Genomic DNA, 16,613 nt, shown 5'->3' on the forward strand with positions numbered 1-16,613 from the left:
ACTGGTGAAATCTCTCCAAGCCTTCTCTCCCCTACAAATATCCTTGAACCTTTCTCCAAATGTTGAGTTCTCTATCATGCTAATCATCCTTCTAACATACTAATCACCAGGGTGGCCACCCGCTGGACCTTCTCCAATTTTTCAACGTCTCTCTTGAAATCAGGGGACAAACCAGACACAGCACCCTAGGTACGCTCTTACCAGTACAACGGAGGACTCAGTTTGCCTTCATTGCCACAAGGGCACAGTGCTGGCATTGTTCAGCTTGCCATCCAACAGCACCTCCAGCTCCTTTTTAGCAGAGCTACTTCCCAGCCAGCCATACCCCAGCCTGCACTGCTGTTTGGGAATTATACCTTTGTCAGTGCACAACTTTACACATATCTTTGTTAAACCTTGGGCAATTCCTGCTGGCCTAGTCTTCCACCCTGCATGATGGATGATGCATTACCGCTGTGCACAAATACAGATGATAATTATGACAATTAAACTGGCAGTTTCATTTCCACCTGTGATTTGAACTCCAGAAGGAAAAACTGGGGAACAACTGTTCTCTTTTTATTCTGGATCCTTTTGCCATACATATTGATAGCTTTTATTTGCCATGCTAGTAAGCAAAGTTACCCAAACACAGTTCTGGAAAAAATTAAATTCTACCTGTTAACGTGAACTACTTCAATGAAGTTGAACAGATGTATCAAATGGTTTGGTTTAGCCTCAAGCCTAAACACTCTGTCCTAGTAGTAACCACTCTAAGACAAAGGCTAAAGAAACTTCACCAATCATTCTAAACCAACCTTGTAAAATTCTTTGTCTATTTTGTGGAAAACATTGCATTTCCTACCAGTTTGAATGAACCCCTACTAAGGAGGAGAACTGTCTTAAATTTTGTAGGTGCAGAATGTGTGATAGAGCAGAGTTCAGCCAAGTACTGCCAAACTGAAAAGGTGCAGATAAAAACAGCAGATGAGTAGGAAGAAAGAGACTGGAGATGCAACTTAGTTTGACAAAAAAGCATCACCATAAATTCATGATTTTTCCTTGGAAGGTTCACAGTTTCAGGCCAGACAAGCCCACAAAATCAATCAGAATTACTTCCTGTTGAACAGAGGCCTTTTATTTCCTTCAGCTACCAATCTCCGGGACCAGTAACTTGTGTTTAACCACAGCAGTTCTTCCAGAAAGGCATCCACTCCCAAATCAAGTTATTAAGAGCTAAAGAGTCCATCACCTGCTGTGATAGTCTGAAAGGCTAGTCACTGTCTTTCATACTTTATTTCTAGTTTGAATTACTCCAGCTTCAGGCTTCAGTCACTAGTTATTACTATGCCTTTGTATGCTAAGTTTTGTCTCTCTATTTTTCCCTTACTTGACTAGATGATACAGTCAAGTCCTATCTCTTTCTTCTGGTAAACTAAACAAACTTAGCAGAGTCTCTTTCTATGAAATTACTCAAAGTAATTTTTTCCAGTTTCTCTGTCCCCTTCCATTTTTTAAATCCCAACTGACAGCATTATGCAAGCCAAACTCCATAGGACAAACAGCGCTAGAGTGGCAGCTTCTCAGGAAGCTCCCCGTTTTCCCAATTTCCTTGTTTCAGTTCTGAAAACCTGACCTGCTTTTTTAATTTAGTTTTTTAGACTGTAGACCTAACTTCCCAAATAACTGGATAGTACCAAATAAATTTTTTACTATTTATCATTTTACTAATCTTGGGTTTAAAACAAATGTTACCAGTAGCGATTTAACATTATTTCCCAAGATCACTCCTGAAGCAGTATTTACAGAAGACTACCACTCCTAAAAACTTTTACTTAAAACTTTTCCAGAAAGACATTAAGTGCCTTGTGATGTGGCTATTTTACTGATTTTAAACAGTCTTGAAGTTTAAATGAGATCTATGTTAAAGTACTCCCTTTACAAAATCTTAAATCTATTATACTGAAGCAGTAACTGTAACCAAACTCATTATCTGAACAGAGTTTATTCTGTCATTTAATTATTTTTTAACAGAATTTTCCATTAGGATCCCCTTAGTTTGCCCAAGTTGTGACAATCAGCTAAACAATCTATTATTGGCTGGACTGAACCACTTTCTTCTACCAAGTACTGACACACCGTCAGCACTTTTCTCATCTTCTAGGATTTCCTTATCATTCCAAATATTATTTAAAATGCATAATAAAAGACTTCCCTTAAAACCTCTTTTATCATTCTGTGGGTCAACTTTAATAAATAATCACTCTGAAAAGACAAGACAAATGACTAACCATTAAGTCACAGGAAGTAGCGGACTCTTCGTAACTCTTTCAGACTGCGATTAGATGCCTTTTCAGAAGGAATTCTGCTGTTAAACACAACATTGATTTGAATAGCGCGGTAGCTGAAAAATATAACAGCTACAACAGTTTATCAATAAAAGAACAGTAATTACATGACAAGGGTAGACAATCCATTGTGTTATTCTACCTTCATGTCACCTTATGATCAAATGGATAATGCCTAACCCTAAAAAGTCATGTAAACAAAATACATGTGTACTAAGGTCTGCCCATGTTAAAGTTCTTATTTTTATGTCAACCTCTACAGCAGCTGATCATATTGCTTCCCAAGACCACACGAAAATTAACACAAGAAAAGCAGAGATACATTATACAGTGCGTTGCATGGAAAAAATACGAACCAACATCAGCCTCACTGAGTGTAACAAGAGACTCATGAAAAGCACATTACAGGCAACACAAACATTTGCTCACATAACTGACAATTTTCAATAAAATCTGCACTGAAATAGCACCACCTTTAAGGTATTCTTATGTAAACAAGAATTCTTTTTTTGTAATTAAATGAAAGCTGACCAAGCATTATAAGGTCACATTAGCAGTATAAACACAGGACAAAATGAATCTGCAAAGAAAAATATCACATCAACTACCAAGAACAATCACAGCACAGCAAAAACTGTTGCAAGAAACCACATGATAAAGTGACCAACCCTCCAATCCTTTATGTTTTTAAACTACTCCCAAATGAAAGCAGAAGAAACATTTCAGTTACAACAGCTTAAAGATGTGACATAGTCTGACGAAGCAAAAACCTTTTGTCCCAAATTCCTTGTGCTGGAGAAGGAGGAAAAAGGAAGAGAAAGAAAATCTTACAGAAACCAAAATTTTCAGACTCTCCATGCTTTGTTACTAAATTCTATGGTAAACCATGAAAAAAGATACAGAAAAAAACCAAGAAAATGAGAGGGAAAGGCAGATGGAAACTAATTAAAAAAAAAAAAGAACAACCAAACCTTGTTAATAAAAGAGCAGCAATGCTAGACAAAATATACGCTTTCTGAACGTAAATGAAGTTTAGCAGATTTGGTACAAATCTGGAAGGTGACACAAAAAATCTGATAAAGATAAAAAAAAAAAATGGGGAGAGGGACAGGGGACAGAGCATTGTCCTTAGAGACATTAAAAACTAAAAGCACCTAAAAACTTAAGCAGCATGAACTCCACATCAAAAATTATTTGAAATTAGGACTCAAGTGCTTTAAAACCAAGCCCAGTATATCAGAGAAACATTATTTTTATATTCCCGGTAAAATGTGTCTTAACTAGCCAGGTGTTTAACTACCATGAGAATTAGGTATAGGCTTCAAACTAAATGGAAAGCAACTGCCAAAATAAGTCTATACCTAAAAACTACTCAACTTCAAAATATTTCTCAATCTTGCAAGTATCAGCTGAAGCAAATTTCTCCATTCCAACGGATACACCTTTTGTGTTACTATCTCTGAAATGTCACAAAACATAATGAATATTACGTCAAGCTAATAGTTTGGAAAGGGAAAAATCCACAATTTAGAAGAAAGTAGGAAATATTTTCTAGACTATATATCTAATGTTGCTCAAAAGTTTAAAATGAGACCTGAACAAACAAATTAGTGAAGAAATTCCTGGCAACGACATCCTCTGGCGCTTTAGGAAAAGCACTGCCTGCAGGTTGAGGGACATGATCCTTCTCCTCTACTCTGCACTGCTGAGACAGATCTGGAGTGCTGTGTACAGTTCCAGATTCCCCAGAACAACAGAGACACGGACATACTGGAGCGAGACCAGCAAAAGGCCACAAAGATGTTTACGGGCTTGGAGCATCTGATATCTGAGGAGAGGCTGAGAGAGCTGGGACTGTTCAGCCTGGAGAAGAGAAGACTCAGGGTGGGGTGGAGGGAAGTCTTATCAATGCCTATTAAATGCCTGAGGAGGAGAGGAAAGACCACTGAGCCGGAGTCTTCCCAGCGGCGCCCAGTGAGAGGGCAACAGGCAACGGGCACAAATTGGACATTTGAACATAAGGAAAAACTTCCTTACTCTAAGGGTGGTCAAAGACTGGAACAGGCACCCAGAGAGGTTACAGAGTCTCTGTCCTTGGAGGTACTCAAAACTTACTGAACACAGCCCTGAGTAATCTGCTCAAGGTGACCCTGCTCTGGGTACCAGGGTTGGACTAGACAGTCTCCAGAGGTCCCTGCCAATCCCAACCACTCTCATTCTGTGAAGATAAGAAAAATTAAAAGTGCACAACAAATGAATATGCAAAAAGTACGTGTGTGTGCGTGTGTATTTATACAGATGTTAGTTACCTCCCACAATAGCAATGAACAGCTTATAACAAGGGGTTTCAGTTTTGTGTTCTTAGGAATTTCTTTCTGATTCTGAATCTTCAATTTGTGTGAAACAGCCAAAATTTATCATCATGAAACTGTCAAAACCATCAGGGCCATAGCCATGACAAATTTGTGAAGGCTGGCAACACTGGATATTATTCATTCTATTGGCAACCATTCTTTTAAGTGCATTAAAACACCTTCAAGCTGGTTAAAATCAAGGTTAAAATCACCCTGCAGATGAATAAAACCTTAAAAAGTGTCCATCTTGTGTTTCCATAGACAACAGCATACGCTTAATATGTGTGCCTTCCTTATCCAAAGACACTATTAAAACACTGTTAATTCTACATGTATCAGGAAATATCGAAATTAAGGTTGCCTGCACAAACTTAGTTCAGCACCCATGCACTAAACTCCAGTCTTATACAGAAAACAATGTGGAGAAAATAAAAACAGAGAGGAAAGAAGTTGCCTCATTCACTCCTACTTCTCTAAGTTAGTGTCATCTATATCTGTTTCTGTCCAGTGTGGTCTTGCCTAAATTCCTTTTAAAAAATACCCATGATGAATACTCCAAAACCTCCCCAAAGTTAAGTTCATGTTGTTAGCTAAGTTCACGCTTGAACCTCATCTCGTGCCCCAATGGACATCCAAACTGTCAGACCTCCTGCCTTGTGCTCTGCTTCCCCCAGCTGTGGTTGCCAGCCCTGAGGAATGGAAGGCAAGGGGAAACCTCCCCCACCAAAGCTGAAGTTCTCTCCATGGAAGATGGGTGGTAGTGCACACTCTCCAGCAACTACAGAGAAACCACATCCCCCAGTATTACTGACAACTAAACTACCCTGTTTGACACAGTATGAGTATTTCGGCTGTAAACAGAAATCTATTCCAATGCCAAACTACCCTTTTCAGGAGAATATTTTTCCTAACTTTTGCCACAGCCCTTTAGTTCCTGATACCTAGGAAGTTTATGCCCTTTCTCCCTGTAGCATCCCTTCCCGTACCTGGAGACTGCTTTCATGTCTGTCTTAGTCTCCTCTAGACTGAGCAAACTACTCTTTCTGCCTTTCCACATTGCACTTTTTTTCCTAGACTCCTGAAGATTCTTGTTGTTTTCCCATAGAAGACTATCCCATGGGCTCAAACCATTTCTTAAATGCGATGCCCAAAACTGATGAAGCCCAAGCAATGTGGAGTACAGTGAAACGTCCCTTCTAACTATACACCCCAGAAGAATGATTACCCTTATTGCAACAGCACAGTGCTACTGACGCATGTTCAGACTATGATTCACCTAAAAATCTGGGATTCTTTTTTCTAGAATTATTGCTATTTTGTATTTATGTAGGGAACTATCTAATCTAAGTACAGTACTTTGCATTTGTCCTTTTAAACAGCATTTTTTTTTTTTTACGTTGTTTCTCTAATTTTTCTAAGTCATTTGAAATTCTAAATTTATTCTTCAGAGAACTTGAATCCTCTCCCAGCCTGGTACTCTCTGTAAAATTAATAAATATACTCTCCACACCATCATCATCCAAGTCATTAACAAAACGAAGGCTTAATCACATTTGTTTTTTTCCACTGCACTTCTGCCTTTGTCAATGCGTAGAATGAAGGTGCTCACTTGATAAGGAGCTATTCAGTTTTTTGTCTGACCTTCCTCTCTTCAGCTTTAAGTATGACCCTAATGTTTCTCCCATCCTCAATTCCTCCTCCCCCTTATTTAAGTGCCTCTCAATCATCCTCTCCTATTCCTCTCACAGGCTCCGAGTCCCACTTGGCCTCATTCCACCCCGAGAGCTTCCAGTGCCGTTCCACTCCCTCCCCAAGGTGTCCTCATTCGTCCTTTCATTTCAAGTGCTTTCACAGAGACACTGTCAACTCAACTCCTCGTTCCAAATTTCCTCTCGTCCACTCTACTCCAGTCCCCTGGTTTCATTCATCCTCCCATTACAGAACGAGCATGGGAATAACAAAGCCATTGAGCATTTTCCTCAGACCAAACTCCCTGTTGTCCACTTGCACTGGTCACCCTCACCACAGTCCAGTGGTGGAACAAGCACGCTCGGTTGTTCTGTGGCGCTGGTGCACACGTCCAAACAACAAAAAGGGCACAGCATGTCTGGTACAGGTAGAATCACTGGAGATTTTTACATTCTAAAACTGAAGTTGACACCTGACACAAAAGCAGACCTTGCCAAGATCTGTGTTTCTCATCCACAACACAGAGGCACCGTACCACAGCACCATGCATACTGGAAGGGACCTTTGGAGGTCAATTTGTCCAACCTCCTCAAAAAGCAGGTCTTATCAGAACAGGCTGCTTAGGGACTTGTCAAGTTCTGAACATGTGCAACGATGGTGATCCCACAACTTCTCCAGGCCTCATTTCCACGTCTGACCACCCTCAGGGTAAATTTTTGGGGGGTATATCTACCAACATTTCCTGTAAAGTAAAACATTAAAATATATTTATCTGCTATCCTATACTGCTATAGAACAGCAGATAAATGCAATTTAGAACAACCAAACAAATTAAAAATACTGTGTTATCTACACCACGATTCTTTTCTGGAACACTAGATAGTTTAATACTGCCACAGGTATAAAGCTTTCTTATATTCCTGTTAGTAGTACTCTATAAAGATTGCAATTCTTGGGAATTTTCTAAACAATGTCCTTTTAAATGTTTCCTCTGGGTAGGCAAAATCTGAGCTTCTCAAAGGAATGCACTACTATCTTCGAAAAATTCAATTTCTGTCTGATACAAACCAGGTATTAGTTTTCTCTCTCATCCCAAGAAAATGGAGGTATAGGTTGGTATCACTAAGGAACTGGATTTCCCATCTCAGCATATTTCCATTTCTCCTCTCCTCCCTCAACCAACTACCTCACACAGGCAAGAATTCAAACTTCTGGTTATTTTGGTGTGGTCCTCTCACAATTGCTCCTTAGGGATTTATCCTAATTTTTATGACTACTTAAATATTCACCAGAAAGAAAGACAAGGAGAATAGAATTAACAGAACAAAATGAAAAGACAAAAATTTTTAAAAAATCTTTAATTGCCCACAGAATGATGTTGGGAAGATAATGAACAAGAACTTAAAGCACTCCTGCAGGAATGTACATTCAACCCATCTGGTATTAATGAAGTTGGTGGGATGATTCACATGAATGTAATGCTAGAAATCAAGATATATAACCTATTTAGAAAGAGCAACAATGGAGAACAAATGGCACTGTGTGCCAAAAATGTCATTGTCTGTTTCTGAGTCACTGACAACAGAAAATCATGTCTTAAGAAATAAAGTACAAGTCAGGATACTAGCTGAGGTTTGCTACAGATACAAAAATCTCACATAGCATGGTGGTTAAGCATCTATTGCATCTTGTTGGAAATAAAAGTTTCATTATCACAGTGGACATAACACCGAGTGAGATAACCTGGAGCTTTCATGCTGCCATTATCAGAACATGCTTGAAATTTCTAAAAATTGAGGACAATTTCTTATGCTGAGAAATGTTAAATCCAGCCCAAGGGAAAGCTGTGTTCGACTTCATCCGGACAGATAACAAGTACCCCACTGTGTCATAGAGAACAAATACAGAACAAAGACCATTCCTGCCCCCAGGTCTTAGAATCAAAGGACATATTCCCAAACACATCTTTGCAGAACGACTTAAGCGGTCCCACCCCCTACCCATGCTACCCCTCAGCTGTGCTGACAGAACTGTTTGTAGCAATGCATAGCAAACTGGTTCAGGGAATCAGATCTGAGTTAAACCAGAACAGGGACCTGATCTGAGTTAAAACTACCTTCCTTTCTTCCACCCCCGCCCCCCCCCCCCTTTTTTTTTTTTTTAAGAGTAGACTTTTAATTTATCAGTTCTCAGATTCAGTTCATTACCTGGTACAACTGGGGTGACAGAACAAGGCAGGAACACACAGCTGCTGCCTGAAAACTTTTTAGCCTGATTTGCCAACATGGGCAAGAAAGAAATACAGACAAAGCAGAAGAAGGACTCAATAAATGATCATTGTGATAGGCAACAGTTTATTCTTCTAAATTTCAAACTCTGCTATTCCAAAATACAAACATTTAAAATAAAGTCTCAAGAAACCTCCACTAATTTTTGACTTACTGACTAGCACGTATCAAACACGAGTTTGCGTTTATAATAGCTTTGTTGATTTTGATGGCTCTCCTTGCTCTGAAATGTTTCTCCTTGGCTTGGAGGTGGGCAGCTATGTTAACACAGCCTTGCAGCTTGGGAGTTATCAACATACAGATACACAATTCCAAGTCGTTCAGATTTTATTTCACAAGATTGAATCGTATGCTTCATTGGGGAGATACTCTTTGACTACATGGACTATTATTCTTCAAGAGAGATACAGATTGTGTGCATGAGCACACCTATTTATCCCTCATTTCACCACATTTCCATAATGCCTTTATATAATGGCTCTTTCACTACCAAGTCTTCCTGTTAACATATTTCTCCTTTGAAAATACTTACAGTTTTGTTTTTGACTGCAGTGCCTGTTTTTATTTAAATCTAGTCCACTTACTCAACATCTTATTTCTGGAGATGGGTTTATAACACACGTTCTGCAAGAGGAATTACATGCTCATTTGTTAGAAAAGAAGCTGCATGTTTTCAAGGTTGCTTGGTTATGCTCTAGTGCTTAGGACAAGAAGGAAGAAAGCAAAGAAAGAATATAGTTTAGCATCTTCTTCAGTTGAACAAGGAGACCAAGATTCGCACGTATTATATGCTAATGGTGCTATGCATAAATATGACATTCACTCAAACGTGCATTTCGAGGCTTTGTGAAGCCTGGCTTGCAGAACTTTAAAAGAAACTATAACCACTATGTTATCTGTTGGGCTTTGTCTTTGATGCAACATTGAAGACAACCTGAGGTGTACCTGGCACACTGACAACATGATCAATCAGAATTGCCTTGTCCACCTTCTCAGACAAGCAGTTACTACTCTAAAACTGAAGCCAGTTCTCCTTCAAGCACAGAGGTATACGATGGCTGCGAAGTACAACTGAGCTGCTAACTCCCAGCATGTAGCAGAAATAAAACAAGAATGAGGTCCACTATGCCTGTTCCTAAGCCAAAACATACTTCAGTTAAGGGATGACGAGAAACAGGAGAACCCATTTTTCCTGTGTCCCACCAGGAGCTTTCGTCATGCACGCTGCGTAAAGCTGACACGGTGAAGAAAGCTCAGTAGGCCAGCAGAGTATGTACATTGCAGCTGAAATGTCCAGAGAATTCAAAACAAGTATCCTAAAAGATTTAATTGCAAATGGAAAATGGCAACTTTATGAAGCTTATAATTCAGACAAATCCAGACTAGCTGTCTTGGGAGATAGTTCACAATTTCCAAAGCTATCTTCCTATTAAATTTCATATTTCTTATCTACACCTTATGGGGTACTTAAGAGTAATCAAGAATATTTTCAATACAGTCAAAAACATTTTTCAGTATGTCCCTCTCAAAAAAATATTTAGCTTAGACCTTCACTTGAAATTGGCAGTAAACAAGAAAACTTCCTTATGAACAACTGATAACAAATTACAAAAAAACATGCAAAAACTTGAACAATGTAATATGATGGGTCTGACTTTAAATGCACAAGCATCAAGAAACAAACACTAACATTCAGTATCACTGGTGCTTCAGGTATGGACTTGCTTCCAGTCAACACCAGAACTAGCTAATTTGCAGTCTGACTGACAACGTGTACAGCTAATTCTTATTCTAACCATTATCTCTCTTTCTAGACATACGATCAAGGAAATTGTCTTTCACTTGCCTACCTGAGAAAAAACCCAATTTGCTGGCAGAAGAGTTTCCTAAATTTACCACCGTACTAAATATATTGGATTCAGCTAATACTACAGTTGCTAAGACAATACTTATTTCAGGTAAGTATTAAAAATCAGTACTTCCAAGACTCAAATGTCTATATAGCAGGCTTAGCACAGACTGGTCCCCTTCAGTTTCTGCTGGGCAATAGGAAGCTGGAAGAACACAGAAACTACAGTAACTGTAAAGTCGAAACACCTAAAATTAGCCCGATAAACTCTACATGGTTCATCTCTCCTCTTTGGATACCCGCTCAACAGAATATAAACTGCAGTACCAGAGAGGTTCCCTCAAGCTGGAAGTCGATACTCTCCAGGAGAGCCTAACAGGAATAAACGCGGTTACGTGAAGACTGCACTAGCCCACAGAGCGGGACACCATCCTCACCAGCAGTATCATTAATAATTAACTCACAGGAACAGACTGCTCAGGAAACAGGTAGAGGGGCTTTCACCACAGTCGGTTCAAGTACAAGGTGACTCAGGCTGCAGATCCACGATCTGCTGAAGCCCATACGATAGAACACCTTCATCCCTTCTCCTTCTTCCAGCCTCTCCGCTCCCAACCACAGTCCCGCATCCTTCTCATGATGACACTCGTGCTAGTGAGCGAGCTGATGCAACGAGAAAGGAGCATTTTGTATCTCTAGTTCCGATTCAGCTGGATCAGCCTCCTTACCTGCCTCACTAGGCAGCCAGCTGATCTCTCATACGGCCAGGAGGGACAGGGCAGGAAGAAGAGAGGAGTGCTGCCCCCGCCAGCAGTGGGGATGTAACGTCAACAGGCTGTGAAACTGCACCCTGGGCACTCTGTTAACGGAGTGGGTCTGTAGCTGGGGGGAAACGACTTGTGGGTCCCAGCCTAATTCCTAGAAGCAGTCAGCCATAAAACAAAAGTCACTGCCAAAACTGGCACTATAAGTATCTAACGGTGAGCTGAGCAGAAAGGTAAGGATTATACAAAATTGAATGCTGTATCTTTTCACCTTCCAATGAGACTCGGTCACATTACAGTAACAGTGTAAGGAATACTGAGTAGTTAAACATTAAGTTCTCAGAGTCCTCACTCCAGAGTCTTTCTCTCAAAAATAAAAAGTTGTGTATATATACGAACATTCTAACCACAGCACTTAAAACACTGAACAACATCCATGAAAAATAACCATTTTGAACCCATTAAATTGTACTTCAGGAATTCCACTCAGTGCAAATCTGTAAAACTGATCTACAGGCTAAGTAGATACATGTACGACCACACTTACAAAGAGAAAAAAATGTCTCTTCTAAGGCACAAAAAAAAATTAATAGGGCAGCATTAAATTTCATAAGCAGATGTTTTCATGCCCACTGTTAACCAATTTGTTTCAGTAAGCGAGTGGAAAAAATAAAAAAAGATATCCATTCATTCTTTGTATGTATGCTTTACTTCAAAGAATTCCAGGAATCTATTGTAAATCTAAAAAACTCCTCAGTCACCACAGCACATTGTTCCCCAAAGGAACAGTGGGTCAAATTCAAAGTACCAGCAATAGAGTCGCATTCAGAACTTTTTCTATAGAGCCTGGAATGGACAAAACCTCCAAAGTCAGCACTGAGTCTTCAGGGGAAAAAAAATAAGGTTGTGAACTTAAAAGAAAAGAGACCAACAGATAAATCCCCACTGAGTAATTATAAGGAGAAGCTCTCCCAAACATTAGCTAACTAGTACATAAAAGACAATTCAGTAAAAACCATGGTCAAGTCAACTAGCAGATTAACATATAGTCATAATTGGCTACAATCACTGAAAAAGCAATCTGAAGAAAACGGACAAAATCCAGGCACTGGTGAGAAAACTCCAATAATTAAAGGTATTTCAGTAAGGCAGACAGCACTCTGAGCGTGCACTGTGCTTCTGAAATGATGATGCCCTTGTCCGCCTCCAGCTGCTCAGTACTGTTGGCCTGCTGGAAGTCTTCATCTCATTCCTACGCCTACCAGCATCTGCTAACCTATTTCAGACAAAAAGAGTCAGGTCAGCTTAAACGCTATAAATATTACATCTGTCTTAACCCACCATGTTTTGACTGAGGTGGGCTGGGGAGTGCTCAGACTAACACCAAGGGTGGCACATCAGACCCCCAGCGGGCAGGCAGGCGGTAAGTAACGGCAGTGACTTCAGCAGCCGACACAGCCATTGCCTGGGGCTTCTGTCTAGAGCTACCCTACGAAGACCACTACTCTCACGAGCAAAGAATGGTTATTTTTTTTTTTTTAAAGAAAGTGAAATAGTATCTGAAACACTCAGAACACCAGATATGTTCAATTCCAAACCCAGAGGAGCATATAAAGACACGCTTCCTGTATTTTACATCGGTATCACTCTGTGATACCCTCTAAGCCATCAGGTATCTTCAATTGCTAAGATTTCAGTTTTCCCTACACAAAAGCATTTTTACCTTTTCCTACATAATTACAAAATACCTAATTTTAACATCCTGCAGGCATTCTCTAACCAATATGCTATCATCAGGCAGCTTTAACCATGGGTAGCATAACACATTGCCACCCTCTTTTACCCAGTCTCATCACCGATTCCAAGAAAATACTAGCGATTACTAAAAGGATCCCAACCTTTTTGCTGTACTAGTGATATTTATGCTTCTTCAAAGGCAAATATTGTCACCACCTTACTCTTTACTGGGTCTTCACCAAATCACTGTGCAGTCAAGACCAAAGATATCCAATTAGCTTTGTAATTGCTGTCGATTTTGTAATACCTTTTGCCAATGATGGCATGTCCCGACCAAGGTCTGTTACCTGCTTATTCAAACTTACTACCTTAGTCAAAAACTTCGTGCAGAAATAGTGTAAAGTGGATGCTACGTTTTGTGAGAACTTGCTAAGCCGGCTGACATGAGACTGAGCAGCTTGGCTCATGTAACAACACAGTTAAAAGTTAGCTATCTGGAAGGAAAGCGGCACATTCTCTATCAAAAGCTTCAGTATTTAGCTTCGAAAGAAAAAGAAGCCAAGATTTCTTTAAAAAGCAAAGCGCGTGGTTTTTTGAAAGGAACTATAGATGCGCAACATCTGATGCTTTAGAATAACGAATTTTCAGTTATCTCATTGCCAAACCAAAACCAAGTAACAGTAATAATTTAAAATGAAAAATTATCTCCCTACATTTACGTGTGGATAACTCAGAAACGACAAATATTTCATGCAGCTTTCTAAGCTGCCAGACCAACTACAAGAAACCTCACTCCACAAAGAAGTTTTCAATCACATATAACTAGGAAAGCAAAAACTCAGAATGAAAATTACCACTCGAGCCCAGCCGTATTGTTAAGTCAGGAGAATTACGCTCCCGCAGTAACTCTCCGTCACCTACGGCCGTACGGACAGCCTGCATCAGGTAACAGGGAAAACCGACAACTCTCCTTGCGGGAAAGCGGCTGGCGGCACCAAAAAGCTGCAGCAAGGGCTGCGAGCACGCATTTTGAAGAAAAACGCTTGAAATTATTCAGCAAATTAGGAGTGACTGCCGCTATCCTCTCCTTCGGGTCCGTTTGCCACTCTCGGCATCGGAGCGCAGTTCAGAAGGTGCGAACACGTGGAGCAGCTGCAGGCGGGGCGCGGTGACCGGCGGGGCCCGGGGGGCCGGCCCTGGGGCGAGGGCGACGCGGTGGCCGCGTTCCCCCCCCCCCCCCCCCGTTAACACGGGTTCTGTCAGGGGAAGGCGGCGCCAATCTACTTCTAAACCCGCTCCCGCGGTGCAGAGCACCGGGACGAAGGCGGCGCGGAGAGCCCGCGGGCCCGGCCGCGGCCAGGCGCCGCCGCCGCCGCCCCCCCACTCCAGCCCCGCCGCCGCTTCAGGCCTGAGGCCGCCACCACGCCAGGCCGGCGGGCCCGGCGCCTTCGCCCGGGGCGGGGCTGCGAGGGGAGGCTGGGCGCCGCCGCCGCCCCCGCCCGCTCCGCCACGGCGCCGCTGCCGGGGCGAAGGCCGGTCGCCCCCCTCCCGCCTCAGGGCCCGCCGCCGCCGCCCCCCGCGCCCCTCGTCCCGGCGGGAGGCTGGCCGGGGCCGGGCCGCAGCACGTACCTGGCGCCCGTCGCCGGCGGGGCGGGGCGGGGCGGGGCGGGGCGAGGCGGGCGCGGCGCCGCCACCGGGGAACGCGCGGCCGCTCCGGCTCCTGGCGCCGCGCGCGGCGCCGCCCGCCCCCCTCCGGCTCCACTTCCGGGGTCCGCGCGCGGTGACGTCAGCGCCCGGGGGCGCGGCGGGGAACCCGGAAGTGGAGCGGGAAGGGCGGCGGCGGCCGCCGTGGCCTCGTCCGTCGTTCCCCCCCCCCCCGCCCCTCGCCCGGCCCCGGCCCCGGCCCCGGCCCCGGCCCCGGCCCCGGCCCCGGCCCCGGCCGCCGCCAGAACGCGCCTGAAGAAGCGTTCGGGGCTGGCGCTGCCCGGCCAGGCGTTGGGCCGGCGGCCTACGGGGAGGCGAAGCCCGTCAGGGCGCTGCCCGGAGGCGGCGGCTGCCCCCGGGGAAGCGGGTTTTGAGGAGCTCGGTTGGAGTAACGTCCCGCTCTCCCCGCGGGGGAGGCGGCGGTTGAGGAAGGGCAGAGCCCAAGGGCGCCGAGCGGGCGGGTGGCGGCATGTCGAGCCGGGGCCGCTGGGCAGGGTGCTCCTGGGGCTGGCGGGTCTCGGTGGGAAGGCCGTCTTTCCGCTCCCAAGTGTCCGCTTCGATAGCTTAGGAATTTGTAAAAAGAAAAGATTCGGGATGAAATTTTCCGCCCCAGGTGTTTTCGGGCGTCTTCAGAAATAGACGAGGCCGGTGTTGGCGTTGGCCTATGCTAAAACAAACGCCGACCCCCACGAGCAGCCCCAGCACCCCTGCTCTGGCATAGCAAGAGGACGTGCATTGAGAGTCATTTCAGGGGTGCCTTCTCTTGCTCCCTGGAACAGCTTTCCAGGTTTGGCCAAACGACTGCTGAAAACCCGCGCTGTGCAGATGCTCGGCGGAGGTTTCCGCCTCCCGTGGCTCTGTCTGTGCAGGAAGGTTGTGAGCTCTTCCCGTCCCAAGGACAACCGAGATGGGCGGCGTACCGTGCCCGCAACTGAAATGTTCCACCCCCTCTCAGCTCCCGGCCGTCGCTGATGGCCAAATCCACCGAACCAGAGCCACGGACTGGTCCGTGTGGGGGAAGGTAAAACATTTCTCATCCAGATTGCTCTCGGCTGCTCTCTCTCTTACGATCAAAAGAAGCAAGCTCCTATGTTTTGCTCTCAATGGCTTTCTGCAACACCCAAGGAAAGAATAAGTGAAATGCTTTTCTTCTCCAATGCCGAAGATATTATGGTGTCTTGGAGAGCTTGTCTGTTTACATTTTACAAATTACGTTTGGTATTTTGAGTTGAGCCGCTTGTGTTGAGACGTATTTTTCCTTGTATTTCCCCTGTTAGAAAAAAGTGGAGCTTAGATGTCTGTCTTTTGATGAGGCGTCTGGGATGCCATACGACAGCGCTGTGACTGGGGTCTAGCCCATCAGCTCTGACTATTATCTGTAGCAGAACCGAAGCATTCGGGGTTGGGGGAGGATATCAAGGGAATCGTTTCATGAACGTTTTTTGGTCACTGCATTGATGTAAGCAACGCCACCCTCCCACTCAAAGTTCACACCGTCTCTCTTTGCAAATAGTGCTGGGTTGCAAAGTGAAGCTGGTTAGGACCAATAGTCAGTATCTTCCATTGGGTCATTTTTAATTTGGATCCATTTCTTAATCTGGTTCACCATCATTCTCCATCTCCTGCAGTCCGAATGAAAAAAAAAACCAAACAACAACAAAAATGAACCGGTAGAATGTAGGCATGTGAAACAAGTTTCAGGGGCTGCTTGCATGAGCAGGACAGCTAGAAAAGTGCCTGTCTGTGATCTTCGTACAGCCCTTTATAATTACAGATCCAGGGAAGAGGATTCAAGGAGGAAAAGTTTATCAAAACAAGGCGGGGTGGGGGTAGTGGTTTTGGAGATGCTTGGCCAGCAAAAAACTGTTGACCATAGATTTGAAGCTCTTCATATTACAAAG

The 16,613-nt window shown here is 43.5% G+C and overlaps 1 protein-coding gene across 4 annotated transcripts in view; it reads right to left on the reverse strand.

Moving 5' to 3' along the window:
• The window catches only part of ARB2A (ARB2 cotranscriptional regulator A), a 276,984-nt gene extending 262,316 nt beyond the window's left edge, over nt 1-14,668 (reverse strand). For 3 of the 4 annotated variants that reach the window (XM_076361993.1, XM_076361992.1, XM_076361995.1), the window contains exon 1: nt 14,638-14,668. The gene's annotated coding sequence lies outside the window, so the exon portion shown is untranslated. The remainder of the gene's footprint in view (nt 1-14,637) is intronic. The other variant, XM_076361994.1, reaches the window with a different exon arrangement.
• Nucleotides 14,669-16,613: the final 1,945 nt, after the last annotated feature.

The sequence above is a fragment of the Aptenodytes patagonicus genome, chromosome Z (assembly GCF_965638725.1).
Source record: "Aptenodytes patagonicus chromosome Z, bAptPat1.pri.cur, whole genome shotgun sequence".
Classification (NCBI taxonomy): Eukaryota; Metazoa; Chordata; class Aves; order Sphenisciformes; family Spheniscidae; genus Aptenodytes; species Aptenodytes patagonicus.